General features: G+C 41.5%; 1 protein-coding gene across 1 annotated transcript in view; it reads right to left on the bottom strand.

The window, feature by feature from the left end:
• Nucleotides 1–19314, bottom strand: part of TENM2 (teneurin transmembrane protein 2) — a 2247577-nt gene that overhangs the window by 2076414 nt on the left and 151849 nt on the right. The window lies entirely within an intron of this gene.

A 19314-nucleotide genomic window follows, 5' to 3' on the forward strand; every position in this document is an offset into this window, starting at 1 on the left:
TGTGACATAAACCAATGGATAGCACAAAACATCTGTCAAGCACAATCTTCCTTTCACATCAGTGCTCTACAAAGCAGAACAATTACTTTAATGTATTTTTACCATTAAAAGAATAAGGCCGAAGTTAAACAAATTCATAGTAAAAACTAAAATGAGAGTTTCAAATAGTGTTTATAATGCTTTACTTAGTTTGATCTGTTTTAAGTAAAAAAGATGAAATCTTGTTTAGCAGTGGCCAAAACAACTGCTGTAACACAGATTGCTTTTGTTTTCATCAAATCTTTTGGTGGTAAGGTTGAAAGGAAGAATTATATTTCATAATTAAAGGGGAGAGGTTTAAAATGACTGAGAAATAATGTTTCAGTTATGCCTTCAGCTGTATCCTGTCAGCCTGTTTCTAAGGGCACTGAAATCAGTATATTTTCTCTTACTCTACTAGGCTAGAGACAGATATTATACATAAACCAGTCTAAGCGATCTGGTTTAAAACTGTAACAGAACAGATGTTCAGTGCACATAAACCTGTTTGAAAATGGCTGAAACTGGTTTGAGATAAACCTGGTTGAATGTAGTACCAGACTTAACTGATTTGGCTCAAACCAGTTTATGCAATGCCTGTCCAAGACCCCTTGCTGGTTTAAGATAAACCAGACTCCCCCAGCATCCTGGCATGCTCTCTGGGCTGGGTGGGGCTCTCTGTTCCACAGCAGGACTGGCCCATCCCCTCTGCTCCCTGGCTGCAGCTCCTGCAGAGACTTGCAGGCACAGAGCATTTGCCTGGTTTTTCCTTGCCCCTCTGCCTTACACACACACCTCAGCATTAGCTTGCAGACCACATGCTGGCTACAGTTCATGCTGTGGGAGACAATAAAGGCAGACAGGCTTTTTCATAGTTTCATAGTTGGCAGGGTCAGAAGGGACCTGAGCAGGCCTGTGCTGACCCCTGATCATGTAGGTGGCCCTCCTCTGGACCCTCTCGTTGTTGTCCACATCCCTCCTGAAGTGCAGCACCCAGAACTGGATGCAGTACTCCAACTGTGGCCTGACCAGTGTCACATAGAGGGGGAGGACCACCTCCTTGGACCTGCTTGAGATGCATCTGTGGATGCATGACAAGTTACGGTTGGCCTTCCTGACCTCATTCCCACACTTTCAGCCCATGTTCATTTTGGCATCCAAGATCCTTTTCTGCCTCTGCACTGAGCTAATCAACAGGTAACTTAATGTCCTTCCTTGGAAAAGTTGTTTAAGATGAGCTTGGAGAAATGCTTTGTTTTCTTAATGGGTTTTTAAACAATGATTTAGGGATGATAAACATTCCCTGCTGGACTGCTGTGGAGGGGGTCGGGGGGGAATAATCAGAGCATCCTGGTGGGACCTGGCCACACCCCACTCGGCTCAGCACTTTGAAGTGAAGGGAAGACTGCTTTAGCTCCCCCTGGCTTCTAGCCTGAGGCACTGTAGGCATGTGCCTGCATTTCTAGAATAAAAAGGGAATGTCTATCCACCTCCAAATTGGTTCAAGCTTTGCAGATTAGATTAACCTGCAATGATTGAATCAATTCAAGTTCAGGCTTTTTGAATGTCTGTCCCTAGTCCTAGGGTTTAAACCGGGTCCTGGGTGACCATCCAGCTGTAGCAGATACATCCCTACTAAGGGTATGTGAAACAGGCCATATTTGATTCAGATTCAGATTCAGCCCAAATCAGGGACAGTGATTCAATTAATTGATTTGGATCACTGTGCTGATTCGATGCTGATTCAGAGATGCAGCGCTTCAGCCATAGACACAGCTTTAAATGTTTTATCTACATGCCTCGAGGTACCAGGCATGGCTTATGAATGCTGTGATGGTGGGATGGGTGGCGGGCAGGGGGCAGGAGGCACCAAAGGCTGAGCAGTGAGATAGTACAGATATGAAGCATGACTTGGCATAAGGATTTCTACAATGGCTATCAAGAGATGTGAGAGCCAGCCTGGAATATAGAAATGCCAGGCTTGTAGACCTGGGAAGATGAAATCTGGAATATGGTTATCTATTAAGAAACCTAGGGAAACAGTTTCCTGAGGAAAGGGATTATAAAAAAGGTCTATGAGGGTCAGGAAATGAAAGGACTGATGAAAGAAGTAAAAGACATGAACTAATATACAATGGTTGTAGACTGAAAGTCTGAGACTATTACTAGGATTTGTTTGAAGACTTTAAACTGGGACGTGAAGAAAGGGTGGGAGAAAATCCTCTTTATAACACTTCCTTCAACAGATGGGAAATGAAGCTTGTTGTGTGGTTAAAAGCTGATTGAATGTTGGGAGCTAAATTTCTGAGGTGCAGCCCTGCATCAAGAAGAAATAGAATCATATGAAATTAGGACTGGAAGGGACCTCAAAGTCATCTAGTCCAGGTATCTATACTATACAGTAGGATCATCTTTGACTATATCACCCCAGGCAAGTGTTTGTCCAAACTGCTGCTGAAAATTCTCTGGGATGGAGAGTCCACAACTTCTCTAGGTAATCTGTTCCAAAACTTGGCTACCCTGGAAGTTGGAAAGTTCCTCCTATTCTCTTACTTAAATTTCCTCTGTTGCAGCTTGAGGCCATTTTCCCTAGTTTTGTTTCCTATGGCCACTGAGAAAAGCCCATCTCCATCCTCTCTGTATTCACCCTTCAGGTATTTGAAGACTGTTCTCAAATCCCCCCTCAGTCTTCTCCAGACTAAATAACTCAGTTCCTTCAGCCTTTCCTCATAAGTCATGCTTCTCATGCTTCTAATAATTTTTCTGCCCTCTGCTGGACTATTATCAGTCTGCATTATTTGTGTATAACTCACTGGAGCCTGGGGAAGGAAAGAAGGAAACTGACCCATGGATGAAAAAAAACCAAACAAACCAACAACATTTTACCAAATAGGCTAACATTGTATAAAATACAGATTAACAGTTCTGAACCTGGGGTATGATGGAATGTTGTTTATTTGGGATGTTATTTTTACCTCTAGGAATTTTAGAAGATTACAGATACAAGGGAAGCCATAGTGTGGAGAAATGGAAATTGACTTGAATGGACGCAACAAATACATTTAATGGGGAAAAATACAGTATAAGAGGCCATGCACATGTCTAGAAACAATATTTCTTGAACAATGTATTAAATGATGTTGCCATCTATGGGATGTTTTTTTTCTTTATTCAGCTAACCCTACAGCTCATTGAATAGCATGAACTGAACAATGATGAATAGCTTAACACTTGCCAAAATAATATTTGACAAAATACTTCATTTACCATTTGACCAGCTCCACAGACATCCTGGGGCTGTGTTAACATACTGACTTATTTGAGCTTTGCTTTATTTGAGGATTTACTGAGATGCTGTCCAAATTCTTGAACTTTCTATCTCAGTTACAGGTGTGGTGCATTTCCTGTATACATATAGCAACTGAACTGCTTTTAAAATGTATTTTTATTGCACAATAGATGATAGGTTCCATTATTTGAGATTAAAAATATAGTCAATAAAATGTAGAATTGCTACTGTAAACCATTTTCCATAAAGTGTAAGAATAAGATTTCTTATTCTGTTTTATTATACATAATAAAAATCATTAGAGATAAACCGTAGAGACTACTGGCTGTTTTTAAATGCCATGATGAAAAAAAAATAATGCTGAGGTACTATGGAGATATTATAGATGATATTCCATACAGACTAAAGAGACAATGGCACATCTACATGAAGCACTGAACTTTGCATTAGCATAGTTTACCGTGAAGTAAGCATGTGCATCTATACTTGCACATGCTTACATCACAGTAAACCTCCCTAATCCCAAGTAAATGTGCTACCTGCAAATGTGAGTAGCAAATTTACTAAGGATTAGTAACAACCCCATAGCGCTCATGCAGACGCCTGACCAGGAGAAAGATCTGCTTCCACTCAGCCATCAACCAGGGAAAGGGAGATAGTTCACTGTCCTTGGGAGCTGCTTGGTGCTGGAGCAGGCTTTGCCACAGGAGCCAAGGCATGGACTATGTCCCCCTACCCTAGCAGCAGGGTGGTCCAAGCCCCCTGCTCTAAGATTGTGATGGGAGAGTGGGGGTTGGGAAATTGTTATCTCTTGGCCCCCACTCCACTATCATGATTGGGGAGCAGGGGGCTAGGAGACCCTTAACTCCCAGCCCAAGCCCCATGGTCAAGCGGATCAGGCTGGGAAATCCTTATCTTCCAGCCTAAGCCCTGTGACCATGGAGCTTGGGTTGGGAGATGAGGGTCTCCCAACCTGAACCCCACAACCATAGGGCTCAGCCTGGGAGATAAGCATCTCCCAGCAGTGCCTCCATGGTTGCAGAGCTGGCAATGAGAGCTCCCTGCTACTGCAGGCTAGGGAACTTCCAGCCCCTGCACCCCGATTGCAATTGTGGAGCGGGGGTTGTGAGCTTGTTCCCAGCCCCTGCTCTGCAATTGTGCAGCAGGGGCTAGGAACAGGCTGGCAGCTTGTTCTCAGCCTCTGCTCCCTTTATAGGAACAGTTCCCCACTCAGCTTGGAGTTGGCAGGGACCTACCCCTGACCAAGACATTTCCCAGATAACTTCAGGATGCTCAGGGAAGCACATGCAGACTGGAGGTGGCAGGGAACTGCCCTGTTTCAGACTTCCCTGCACAGCCTGGTGATAGAGTGATCAAGGTCCAGGGCTTGGAAAGAGCTGCAGGGCTGGGGGTAGGTCCAAGCCCCCTGCCCCAATCTGTTGGTGGGGCAGCTAGCAGTGAGATAACTGCTAGCTGCCCCATCAGTGTATTGGGCAGGGGGCTGTGATCAGCCCCTCCCCTGAAGCTCTTTCCAAGCCCCATGCCCCTGATTGGGGAACCAGGGCCAGGGGACATTGCCCTGCCCCAGCAGCAGGCAGCTCCACAGAGTCAGGAGACAGCTGTTTCCTGGCCTGGTACTCCCTTTTGGCCCTGGGCTAGCACCCAGGGGTGGCCTGTGGCTCCCCCCCAGTAGTGGCAGGGGCCCATTGCAGGACTGAATGGAAATGGGTGCAAATCTGCTCCCTAATCCCCAGATGTGTAGACTCCTGCCCAAAAACCTTTACTCTGGAGTAGCTTATGGCAGAGTAAATGCCTGTGTAGATGTGCCCACTGAACAGAAATGTTACTCTCCAAACAACAGAGTATGTATTTATCACATCTCCTTACTCATGTAATAAGCCCTCATTTGGTCCTTTTCATGTGGGCATTTCCACATGTCCATATATAATTATGGAGGCATTCTCATATATTGAGTTTTATACATGAAACAGAGTTATAGTCCTTTTACTTCAAACTGCAGTGTTTGAATTCAATATCAATTTTAATAATGAGTTTTTCATGGGTCAATTGAATTTTAAAACATATCTTCTTGGTCAAGATTTAACTGTGGCAGAAGAAACATATAAGGATCAGTCCTTTTTCCCTTTTTCTTTTTTTTTTTTTTGAAATGTGTCCTAAATTTTTCTTTTGTCTATTAGCTGAAGATCTACAGGTGCTATTAATGCCAAATTTCCTATAATTTCTTAGCAATGAAACATAGAAGACTTTTAAAATTTTGGGGTGTTATTTCCTTTCCCACAAAGCAGTAACTCTATGGAATTCATTGGAATGATTGCTGATTTACTGTTGTGTAAGAAGCAAATAAGGATTTTAAATTTTACCACCAACCTGTATTTCTTCTACAAAGATTAAGCAATTATTGATCCTGGCTGGATTCTTATGCTCTCCCATACATCAGTCTGACTCATTCATTCTACTCTTCACACAGGTCCTTTCCTAAGGTCAGTGTCTTATGGGCAAAATTAAGGTGGTGAAAATAAACCACCAACAATAAAGTTTAGCACTAACCCTGCCTTATAAATTATTTGCTATACGCTACTATTGTTGCATCTTAACAGAAAATACACAGCTCACCATAACTCTTTGCTCTCTTCTGCTTCTTTCTCCAAATCTCTTGTATAAACACATGTAAATAAAGCATGAGGTACAATATATGTTGTCCTCACCATACAATTATCACCACTTGCTTATTTCTGCAAACAACATAGATTTATTGAAGTCATGACAAGGATAATTGCCTAAGCTTTTAGTATCTCTTGGTAAGATCTGTACTTCAAAACTTTTAAATATAAATAAACAAAGTTCCTGTTTGGTAATATATATATCACAATACAGTAATCCTAGCTCTGACCCAAAAGGAAGCACTTTCTTTTAAAGTTGAATTCATTGTGTATGGATTAAATATGCATACTGGGTATCTGATGTATTCTGTGGGAATTATTAAATGTATGGTATTCTTAACTATTCATTTCCTTGTTTTCAGATGTTGTATATGATGTGATAGGTAAGAACATTATTAAAAGGACATCACAGTAAGTCACTAACCCTAACTTGCCTCTGAGACAATGCTTTTTGGTGGCTGAAATTTTGCTTTGTATTTCTTGAGTAGATAGATGAAGAAATAACTTTGTAAAAGTTGTGGTAGTGTTGGAGTGATATTGTAGCCATGATGGTCTAGGAAACATGCAAAAAACAAGGATTTTTTTGTGTGTGGTATCTTTTATTGGACCAAATATTTGGATGAGATAGATTTATAGAGACAAGCTTTCCCAGATTCTTAAAGAATGACTGGTGCTGGCCAATTCCTTAATGCCAGATGCAGAACGTTCAACCATAACTGACAAAATATAGAGGTTTACCACTTTGCTAAGAATCCTTACACTGTAGAGCTCATCTTCATACACAAAATACAACAAAGCAGACTTAAGGTTTTAGAACACAAAACTTTCTTTGCCCAAGGGACTTACACCCTTAAATAAATCATTTAAATTATTTTTCTCAGTCACCCCCTGTGGGGAAAAGAAGTCTATAATACTTTGCATTCACATAGTGCTATTTCATATATAGAACTCAAGGCACTTTACAAGGGTGGTTAAGCTTTATTAGCTGGATTTTACAGTTGGCCTAGCTAAGTAAAGAGATTTCAAGCAATTTACATGAGGCAATGGGTCTAGTGGATTAAACATGGATCTTTCACCTGTGAGACTGAAGACCCATTCCCAAGCCTGCTTCAGACTTCCTGTGTAACCTTTTCTAAATTAGCTTTTGGCTTTTCTGTTACTCCATCTGGAAAATAGACCAATTCACATTCTTTCCAAGAAAATGGAATGTATTGGTGGGAAATGAAGAACTGTGCATTAGAGTCCTTTGTTTTTTTCTCCTTTTTGGTAACTTGGGCTGGCTAAGTTGACTATGAGCTAGGGCTGCGTGAAGCTTTGGGTGCTGATTTGATTCAGAGGATATTTGGCCCAATTCAGTGGCTGAATCTCCAAATCTGAATCAAACCAGGGGACCAATAAAAAGGTCCTAATTGATTTGAAGCTCTCCAAATCGATTCAGAAAAGATTTGGAGAGCTTCAATGATTTGGGCAGTACCCGCCCACTGTATCAGGGAGCTGGAGCTGGACTTTAAGCTGGTAAGTAGGGGGTGGGGGTGGGGGGAGGCTGGAAGATGGGGAAAGGGGTGGGGGGACCCCTGCCAGGCCCCATCCCCTGAATGCTCCCCAGCCCCCCTGATCCTCCCTGTTGTCCCACCCAGCTCCCCCCATGGCTGCCCTGCCTGCTCCAGCTCCTGGTGCTTTAAAAAAGAGCCCCTACTCACCAGGTGCTGCCCAGTGGAGGGGTGATCCCTGCTGCCCCCCACTGTAAGGGGGGGCTCTACCATGAGTCCCCCAACTTTCCCTGCTCCCCAGCCCCCCCCCCCCCATGGCTGCCCTGCCTGGCCCAGCTCCAACTGTTTAAGGAAAAAAAAAACAGCCCCTCCCCCCCCCCACAACTCACCAGCTCCTGCAGTGGCCTCAGAGTTCTGGGGGGCACTTGGAAACCCCTCTACATGGCACAGGGCAGAGAGGGGTAGTGGGGATTGTCCCCCTCCAGGCAGGAACCAGTGAGTTTGTGGGTTTTGGGGATTTTTTTCTTAAAGTGATTTGAATCATTGAATAGAATCACTGTTCTCTGAATCAGTTGAATCCGAAGCGAATACTAGCCGCTTCGTGCAAGCCTACTATGAGCTACTCTAACTCATCATAAACTGTTTCTTCTATAAAACAATGTCAAAAGTTGTTGATATTTTAAATTTTGTCATATGCAGTGTCATCAGGCAATTGAACAGAACCATTAGACCTTTGGCAAAGGCAATGAAAACATACTCTAACTACTATCATGGAAAGTATTTATTCTAACTTTAAAGAAAATATTATAACAACAGTGAGAGATTTTAGCCTAGACACCTGAAAGCATGAGGAATTTACTTTACCAACAGAGTGGTTCAAAATTCAGCTTCTTAATGTGCCACTGTTTGTAAACCTAAGTAGTAGGAGGTTATCCTTTATCCATAATAAATCATATTCCAGTTTCTGCAATACTGCTCTAATAATTCCAAACATCAAAGTCCCTGTAATTTGAGCTTTAGGCTGGCTTAGCTGTTACCTATTGGAGAATAAACGTCCTTCCTTAGCTGGGAACTAACAGAGAAATAACATTTTTGAAGACTTAAATCGGTGGTGCTCAATGTTTTGGCTCTGCAAGCCAGATGAATGGTATGGGCCTGGTCCATGGGCCAGATCTGACCCTGACACTGGGACTGGGCCCTGTGTTACACCCACACACCATGATCAGGTGGGTCCCATGCCTCAGACCCAGGATTGGGGCCCCAGGGCCCTATACCACCTCTGCTCAGGCCCCACACTGCCATGTAGATCCGATCTAGCATACTTGGCCCTAGCCCATGGTGCTTCCCATGGTTTGGGTACATGGAGTGCCCCATGGGCTGGATGACCTAGCACTGAGTGCCAAATGTGGCCCACAGGTTGGAGGTTGAGCACTCCTAACTTAAATGGGAGTGCTAGGTCTTGTGTCATTTTCTAACTAACATAGGCCTTGTGTCATTTTCTCACCAGCAGGGTACATTTTACCTAGAAACACATACAAAGGATACATACACAAAAATCTGGCTTTATATTCAAAGAACATTGACTTAGAATTTGTGTTATATGCCCAGCTCTACCCACAAGGCATAAATAGATAGCTGTTGATTGAAACTCAGTTCAATTTTTCACAGCCAGTATTTATAAATATGCTATTATAAATTAAATACATGCAGGTTGGAGGTTAAACTAGTTTGGACTAAGTGAATTACAACACTTAGTCCTAAAAGTTGGACAAGAGGCACTAATGTAAGCCTGCTTCTAATCAACATTAAGGACAAATTACAAAGGTCAGCATGGTTTCTTTAACCTCTCTTTAAAAAGAAAAAAGAACACTCAAAAGTTGACTGGCTTTAATAATCTTTCTGAAATGTCTCACCTTGCACAATCTAAAAGACCAGTGCCAGACATGGCAACTTTTGAGACTGAGAATTATTAAAGGCTCCCATTGGAGATGCGTTCTATTCATTTTCTATGGAAACCATGGGGAACCTATGCTGACAGCTGTGTGCCAACACTAACCAAGACAGCTGCTATACTAAAGCTGTTCCGAGTGCAGGTGGGGAAACAGCTTGTGATATTAACAGGACTAGATCTTTCTTGGGGCTTTACATAGCCACTATTTAAAATAAAATAAGAAAGGGAAAACATTTTTCAAAGACTTATGTATAACTAAATCAACTAAATATTCTTAGTATAGTAAGTAGTTTTCCCATTTGGACTGATAGAAAACTAGCTTCTTGACACAAACTGCTTAAATCATTTGTGCCACTATGAAATGAAAATGAACATGTTTTAATTCTGATTAAACAAGAAAAGATTGCTAGGTGTTTAATAAAACAAGATAAAAATGAAGGCATAGTAGTATTCTCTATAATTTCCAGAAAATAGAATTTCATTTATGAATTATAAATCTGCCCTTAGCATACAAATTTCAGATTTGACTCCTCAGCATTTGTTTCATAATCATCTTTTACTGCAAATTATCAAAATATATAACAACTTGATTAGAAACAAGAAACTGGCCATACAAGTGGTCCATTGGGATTAATAGCCCTTCTTTAGTATTCTAGCAAACCTATTCTCCCAGCACTACATATGGTGTCCCATTATGCAGTGTTGTACATTGGGATGCATATCCTGTTTAGTTCCTTTGGAGACACCTTTTCATACCTAAGCATGAGGTTTGCTTGGTCAAGTAATAATATATGATAGAGACAGGTATCATTAGGAGCATCTACATGTGAGCCTGACTGAGCAGTTGTTACTCAGCAGTCATTTAGTACTTCCTTGCACAGTAACTGCCAGTACAGTAACTGCCAGTACTGTGCAGTCCCCATGCCACATGGGTTGTTTCCGACCCTAGTGCTCATTAGTGGTGGGGTCACGGTTCATGCCCGCGGATGCTGCATCACTGTAGCGATGAACTATGTCTCTGTAGCTTGTCACTACAGTGATGTAGCATCTCATGTAGATGCATCCACTAAGAATTAAGGTTTGTTTAAAGTATGATCTCTGAAATAAGGATGAAGAGAAAGCTAGTTATAACTTGATTCAGGATTACACTTCATGCCAAGAGAGCGACAACTTAATTATCACTCAAAAATATCTGAAGGCAGAAGCTTTAGGGAAGGGGCAGAAAAGGAAGGTTCACCTGTGATAAAGGGGACTTATATATACATAAGCCTTGGGGAAAAAAGTCTATCACTGAAGGAGGGAAAGACGCTCAAAGATAGATGCATTTTTGGTGAAATTTGAAGTGGTTTATGCTTCACAAATGCTGAAGAATATTTTTTTACAATACTAAATAAGACATGAACATAAAGAGGGATGTAGATAACCTTGAGAGGGTCCAGAGGAGGGTCATTCGTATGGTTAGGGGCCTGCAGGTAAGGCCCTATGAGAAGAAATTGAGGAACATGGATCTCTTTGACCTCCGCAAGAGAAGGCTGAGAGGGGATCTTGTGGCCATCTACAAATTCATTGGGGTCGACAGCAAGAGATAGGAGATGCTCTGTTTACCCGGGCACCCCTTGGAGTAACTAGAAATAATGGCTGCAAACTGGCATAGAGCAGGTTCAGGTTAGACATCAGGAAGAACTTCTTTATAGTAAGGGTTGCCATAATTTGGAATGGGCTTCCAAGTGAGGTAATGCTTTCCCCTACTTTGGGAGTCTTTAAGAGAAGACTGGACATGTACCTGGCTGGGGTCATCTGACCCCAGTGCTCTTTCCTGCCTGGGGTGGAAGGTCAGAGTCAATGATCTCCTGAGGTTGCTTCTGACCCTCATATCTATGAATCTATGAGTCTATAAGTATTTTAGTGCAAATTTAGGATGCATTTGTAATCTTATGCACATTGACAAAACCTAATTTTCAAGATACTAATAGCAAGGAATAATTTCTAAATAACATAGTAATGATCAAGTTGGCACAATTCCAGAGAGAGGATTGGGACAAGGAGGAACTAACACCAAGAGGACTGAAACTTAGAGGAAAACTAATGAAATAAACATGATAGACATCATCACAGTGAATATCACTCTTTTTTGATCTGTTGTTTTTAAACCTGTATCTGCAGGAATTTGAGTCTAACTTGCCTATGTCACATCCTGGGGCTGCTAACTCTATGGCTTATTTCATGGAGGAACAAACACTGTGACACCGATGAAATATTTTGGTGGAATCTATGAAGGGTGTCTTGGGAGTCTTCCTCCCCAGTACCTTCCTATCACAGTATGCAATTTGGTCCTATAAACTTGCAACTTACTGGTCTCATCTACACAAGACATTTTACTTCACAGTAATACTAATTACTGCACAGTATGCATCCGTATCTACATGTGCATATGCTTACTGAGTGTGTCTACACATAGCCCTACGGCGATGTAGTGACATGCTATGGTGATGTACAGTGCACTACAGTGATGTAGCGATCATGTGTGTAGCACACTCCCCAGATATAGCACACCGCTATGGCAATGTATTGGTGAAATTTAACCTTGTGCCGTGCTCACAGTGCAGTAACCACCTGTACTATGCCATGTGTTACTACTTGCAAAAGAAAGTACTAAAGCACAGTGCTGTAGCAACGTCACTCTACGGCGATGTGTAGATACACCCATTGTGTAATAATTGGCTCTAATCACAAGTAAATTTCCTATCTGCAAGTAGCAAATTTACTTGTGAGTAGTTACTGCTCAGCATTGCACATGTAGATGCCTAACCAGGACCAAATGCACTCCTGGTTAGCCAGGCAGCAGGGGGCAGGAGATTGCTTCCTGCCCCCAGGAGCTGCCTGCTGTCAGGGTGGGTTTTGCCACTGGAGGCTGGTGGGGGGGAGACAGGACAATGTCCCCCTGCCCCTGTAGCAGGGAGCTCCCAGCACCAGCTGCGTGGTCATGGAGCCAACCAGCCTGAGTCCTGCAGTTGTGGCCTGGGCTGGGAGATTCTTATCTCCTATCCTGAGCCCTGCAGTCATGGGACCTGGGCCCACAGAGCCTTGTCTTAAAGCGCCAGCTCCACAATTGTGGAGCTGGCACTGGGAGATCCTTAGCTCGCAGTCCAAGTCCCACCGTCTTAGGACCAGGCTGGGAGGTTAGGATCTCCCAGTCTGGCCCCACAACCATGGAGCAGGGGCTGGGAGCTCCCTGCTACAGGGCAAGGAAACATTGTCCCTGCTGTGTCTTATTGTATGTTCCTTGTACTGTCCCTTTAAGGCCAAAGCCCTCATTTTCAGCACTGTGGGGTTTAGTTTGTTTTCTGGCAGTTTTGCAGGAATGGAGATTCCATTTTTCCTGCCTCCAGGAGCCAGGAGATATATGTTTGGTTCCTCTCACTGTCTTATCCCCACTGCTTTTTCCTTTTCCCCTGAGCAAACAGGTTTCTGTCTCAGTTTCTTTCCCAGCTGTCTCCTTCTTGCCACCACTTATCTGCCCCCTCCCCCAATATCTCATCTGTCTGCCTCAGTTTCCAGCCCCAGTCTACCTTAAATAAACCCAAGCCTCAGTTCCTCAGCCAGCTTCTCTCTAGTCCACCGGTTCTAATCCCAGTTCTGGCAACTTTCACTCCCTACACTTTAACACTCTCTCTCTCACCTGAACCTTCCCCCAGGTACCCCAAGCACACACATACACACTGTACCATCCAAGTTAGGAACTTACTTTTGTGTATGTGTAGGTGGGTTGAATGTGTGTGAACTGGTGAGTGTGTGTGTATATATATATGGCATTGTGTGCATGATATACAAATTAGTGATATGTGTCTGACTTGTGGGGAGTATAGTGTATGTGCTTGAATTGGTGATAGGCATGCACGTGTCTAGGCTGGTTTGGATATGTATATGCCTGAGTGTGTGTATTTACCTAATTGATTTGTGTGTTTGTATATGTGCAATTGTGTCACACCCTCCTGTCTAACAGTGCAATATTGAGAGCCTGAGAGTTGGCCTGACCCCACAGGGCAACAAGTTTAGATGCCTCCACTGACTCCACAATGCAGCTCTTTTAATTAGACAATTAAATAAAAATTATTGCAAACTCCAGAGCTAAAGCATCCTTTATAATGAAAGAGACAAATAGAAACCAATTTAAAATTTGTCTTAGAATTTAGGTCTGACAATGGTGAAAGAAAGACCTCAGCCAAAATTGATTTAAATTGTATATCCACATGTTTCTTTTATATAATTTGTTTTGGTTATAGTACCTAATCCAGTTTTACTAAAAATATATCAGTAATACCAATGTCACATTTAATGTGACTGTTTTTTAATAAGAAAGTAATAACCTGTATTAATTATTATATTATTTCTGTGAGATGTGCAGTGAGCAGGCCCAAACAGTATTCACCAATATTTCATAATCATCTTCTCCTTGCTAAACATCTGCATTTCCAAATTATCTAGCTATCAAAACTGATAGCAAGTATCAGATACTAAAATGAATGTATTATGCTTTAAATTTTAGGCACCATGTGGTGTTCTGTCACTTACGTTAAATTTCATTAAATTTTATGACATGCAACCTGACACATAAAATTTAAATGGGTATAAACAACTTAGCTGAGCTGTCTGCAACATTCAAGGAAAGAAAAAGAAGTAAGTCTATCATTCTCCAAGCATGTTACAGAAATAGGGTTTTTTGCAAGGAAAAAAAGATTAGCATAGACCTGACATAATCTACACTTTCACCCAGAACTTGAAATAAGTCAAAACTAAATCATTTTTGAAGCTTTGTAAGATTCAGTTGATTTTTTTCTTTACAATTATTTTTTGCTCTTTCTATACCTAATCCAGCTGGGAATGAAAGTTTCAGTACTAAAATAAATTCCAGGAGAGGAAGTTATTTTTGCAGTATACTATTTTCAATCTCACTGAAATCAGGAAGGAGGGCAAATCTCACAAATTATTTTATTCTTGTCAGAATTTTAGACCAATACTAGAGATGCAAGATGTACAGAAAAGATTCTTTAATAATCCAGGCATTTAGGCTTTATCTAGATTAAACTATTCAGTCATTTCAGACCTTTCCTAAGTGTCAAATGTGGAGCAAAAATTATCTTAATAAGAATTACCAAATTTATGGGATGTGAATATCCACATCACTCATATAAAGCCTAATCAATCCATCAATACCCAGTCTCATTTACAAAAAAAAAAAAAAAAAATATTCTGGTTAACTGTGTTAAAATAAATCCTGGTTTTACATGATGGCTATAGTCTATATTACTTCTAAGAAATAGTTTTTTGAAAATTAGCAAAATCATATCACAAAGTATCTGTCTAAATAGGGATCTAAAGTTGATCCCTAGATAACAAAAAAGGTGATTTCCCCCTTTCTTTAATGTCCATCAGGCATATACATCTATTTTAGCACCAAGTCAGTAGAAAATTTAAGTGAGGAAAAACTTAAGAGTAATAATGAAGATAAAGTTTCTCTCTGGAACCAGCATAGGAGAAATTAGTGGTAAGGTGACAAGTAGATATCAGAAAAGTATAGACCATGAACCTTATCAACCAAACTTCTAAAAACAGTGTAACCATCAGAAATTATTAGCGGTAATATGTCCTTCTTCAACCTTGCACTTCCATTCCATAAGAGTACCACTGATAGATATATTCTTAGTGTGTCTACAAATCAATTTACTTTAGTAAAATGAAAATCAATCTAATGAAAGAATCTTAAAAAACACAAGATGGAAAGCTACTTTGAATGCAATTATGGGTGGTGTAGATTCCAAAATGAGTTTGAAAGGGTGACCTCCTATGTAAGTAAAACATTATTGCCATTTAACTAAGATGTATATAATAAGCTGAAAGCTTTTAGGTCTAAAAATATTGGTCTAAAATTTTTGCTGAATTTTTTTTTTTTTTTTATGACAACAGGAATTCCATATATATTAGCTTGGACCCCTGGGTTTTCTATTCTGGATTAGCAGACCGTCAGCTTCTTCTATCAGCATTTCTTTAATGCTTCTAGTTTGTCACAATTAGTAAGTGAATACTGAATGTTATTTTTACATTGTGCTACCATTCCATTAATTAAGGTGTCCTGGGAGGAATGTTTTAAATTCAGAATTCTTATACCATTATGAACATTATTACCTAAAACAGCCACCAACCTCTCAACTGCAAACCATGTCTTTCAAATCTGTTTTAATGACTTCAGTGTGTGTCACTCACAAAGCTAATAAGAGTAACTTGGCTGCCACTAGGATGGTGGCCATTCTTATGCCAGTGACAATTATACAGTAATGTCACAAATTCAGAATAACAATTATGTCAGAGCTATGGTATATTTAAAAATTCCAGGTGAGCTCCTACTAGGATTGAGCCAAATAGTTTTGTGGGATTGTCAATAACCCCTTGGTATAAAAAACCTTATAGGATGACAGGATCCAACAAGCTTAAAATAAAGTGCTATCTGTACTTTACATGTTGAAATTGCTGCCTTTTGAACTTGGTGGTTTCCTACTAAGTCTACAAACATACTGTACATGACTTAGGGCCCCTGTACACATGCAGGTAAAGGTGCATTGGAATCTAATGCATGATCCACACAATTTTGCCTCCTATTCTGCCACACCATTCACACCACTGCCCCTGCTGCAAGCCCCACAGCTGGCAAGGCTTGCAGGGAGGGCAATGTTTTTCCAACATCAAGCCCCACAGCTGACAATGCTGCCACCACTGTGAGCCTTCTCAGCTGTGGGGCTGGCAGTGGGTGATGCCCCCCCTATGGCTGGGAGCACCTGAGTTCATGAGGCTCCCAGCCATAGGGGAGCACTTGTTCACTTGTTCAATGACTGACTTGATTAGAACAAACTACAAGATGATTATATTGTTTGTGGAATAACTTTGTAGATTATTGCTTGTTTTATAATACCATTCATTGGTTGAATGTGTAGCTGGGTCACACCTTACAGCATGATCATCTTGTTAATTACACCTTGGGTGTAGCATGTAGAGGAGGCCTTAGTGATTGTAAAAGAGTCTTGACTGGACAGAAAGAACATAATCTAGATACAAGATCATGGGTGACTGGTGCCACCTTACTCGGGGGTGGGGGGGTACATGCCCCACCCCAACAAGCAGTCAATGACCGGCAGGGGGGGTCCCCCAATCTCGCCAATTGAAAAGGGTCCCTCCCCCGTCCCACCCTCCTACAGCCAATCTCATGCACCAGCTTCTGGAAGAGGCCATGGTGCTTCCAGAAGTGGTCACAGTGCTCCCACTTCTTGGCTGGCACTCACAGTGGGGGCAAAAGGGCTCCCGCTGCCCACCCCCCGCCTGTCACCTAAGAGGGGAGTGTGGCCTTTCAGGGGGTGCACCAGCATTCTCAGGGGGTACACGGGGATGCACGTGCAACCCCTATGTGTTGCCACTGTACAAGATCATTTTCATATGCCTCTAAATAAAAATGCAGGGTCAAATGTGTGTACTTTCACCTCAGACAGGACCCTCATCCTGGTGACCTATCCATCATGGAGACCTGCTCTCTCATATTTATACATGCTGGCAAGTATTGTTGATCTCAAATCCTTCATCTAATAGTTTTTACATACTGGCAATAGATGATGGCAACTCTGCTTTTCCCAAAAAATTGGTTGTATCACCCTTCATGAACAGGGCTGACTGAAAAACAAGGAATCCCTTTTTCAGGAAAAAAATGGGGTTTTGATATTTGGTTTTGGTTTGGACAAAACCAAGTCCTTATGAATTCTGTTGTGGAAGACATAAAAGACTGAAAGGAAGTGGTCCAGTAATTAAGGTATTTGGTTGATCCAGATTCTACTCTAGTTCTGCCTGATTTAGAAGCAGGGCCTTGAACCTGGGTCTCCTTTTTCAGTGGATGCCCAGCATACTGTCACTTCTTAGGTTGGTCTCAATGAGTACCTATAGAGATGCTCCAGGGTCTGGATAGGGGGTGTTTTAATTAGAGTGCCTCTTGGGAGATTAATTAATTAAGTCTGATTAATTTATTATGTCTTAATTGAATCTGTTGCAATGTGAGCTAATCAGCATGTGTCGGAGCATGTGTATAGGCACCCAACAACTGCTGTTTAGTTTTATAAATAAAGTAGAACTTGACATTATATCTTCCACATCCCAAGTTAGTACCTTTTTGACTGGACTATAGAAGCTAGATAACTCTTTTCTGTGGATACTCTGGCCTTTTCTAGGTTTGAGGCCCTTTTGCTCACCTACACTCCTGGGCCCCTGCTTTTTGTCTCCTTTTCCTCCTGTTTGCCTTATTCTGGAGCCTTGGAGACTCCAAAGATATAGAGAGATGCTGTCTTTGGAGCAGTATCATCTGTACCAGGATGTGTCCCAGCCCCTTCACTGCTGTCTACAGATGTCATCTGAGGCCACTGTTCTGCAGGGTCTGGCCCCTGCAGCTCCTAGGGCTTCAAGGGCCCAAACATATGAGATAATAGCCCCAGGTGCCACAGCTTGACTCAAAACAGGGCAGTGAGATATGTGTGCTTGTCGGAATTCTCTGCAGGGGTTTCCCACAGTATATGACACATGGGCTCCCTCATTTGCAGATATGTGCCCTGAGTTTGGGTAAGGCAGACTGATATACATGCCCTGCCATGGAATTCCCACAGAACTCAATAAGCAAACAGATGTCTTCCCATTTAAATTATCAAAACCAGTGACAATATTTGGTCACAGCAACAGTTTTGGGCACTTGGAGTATGACAAAGGCCTAGGATGTCTATTTGCTCAGAAATAGTGCCATTTTTATGGCAGCACAAGGATGATGTCCGTTTGCACCCCAAGTATTCCCAGTGTTACAAAATAGTGTGACTTTATAAATGACTTCACAGAGAAAAGGCATTCATAAAGAGTAGTCTTACCTTTGTGTGTCAAATGACCACAGCCTCAATAGCAGTGACAATCAGAACAGAAATTTTGCTTAACTCAGTTTTCTTCCTAATTTTACATATTTGTTTTAAGAAATAGATTGTGATCATAGCTCATACAGATGATATGTTAATGGCACAAATGTTTGTTTTATGCACAATGGCCTTGTGCACCCTGAGAATTTAAAGACTCTTTCCACCATTGTTTTAGCACTAGTGTAGTTACACTAATGCTAAGAATGGTGGAAGCACTAGTGTGTATCAGCTACTGCAGTTTTTCTCTTACCAAGGTATCTGGCCCTGCTCTGAGTTGGGTCAAATGAGACAATCGCCAAAATGTCTGTACGTATTTGTCACTAGCATCCCTGTTAGGACTAGAACAATAATGAGAGAATTTCAGAAACAAATCTGTGTGTATGCAAAGGCAAAGATACATATACGGAGAAATAGAATGGGGCAGAAGGTAGGGCAGAAGACTTGAAACCAGTCAGCCAAGAATTCGTTGGACAACTGCCATTGAGTTTCTGTGGCATAAGACAAATCACAAGGACTCCATTTCATACAGATAGTAGTACTTGCCTCTATAAAATATTTTGAGATGTTTGGCTGAATTATTAATTTACACAAAATACTTACCTGGCCAGGAAACGAGTATGTGGTTGCTGTTTATGGGATATTCAAGTATATTTGTGATGTATTAAAAGAAATGAGAAAAATAAGAAAAAAATCCCTTCAGATTCTTTCAGAGTATTCAGGGCTTGTTTTGTAAAATAAGTAACCCTTCTTTCATACTACATTGTTAAGAATATTGATCAACTTAAAAGGTAAGTTTCAGGCCTATCTCCAGCTATCTTTAAAACAACACATGCCTGTAGTGCACTTGATAAGTTATGATAGGCAGAGTTAGCTACCATTATGAGCAGGGAAGTAGAAACTA

This window comes from Alligator mississippiensis, chromosome 9 (assembly GCF_030867095.1).
Source record: "Alligator mississippiensis isolate rAllMis1 chromosome 9, rAllMis1, whole genome shotgun sequence".
NCBI lineage: Eukaryota > Metazoa > Chordata > Crocodylia > Alligatoridae > Alligator > Alligator mississippiensis.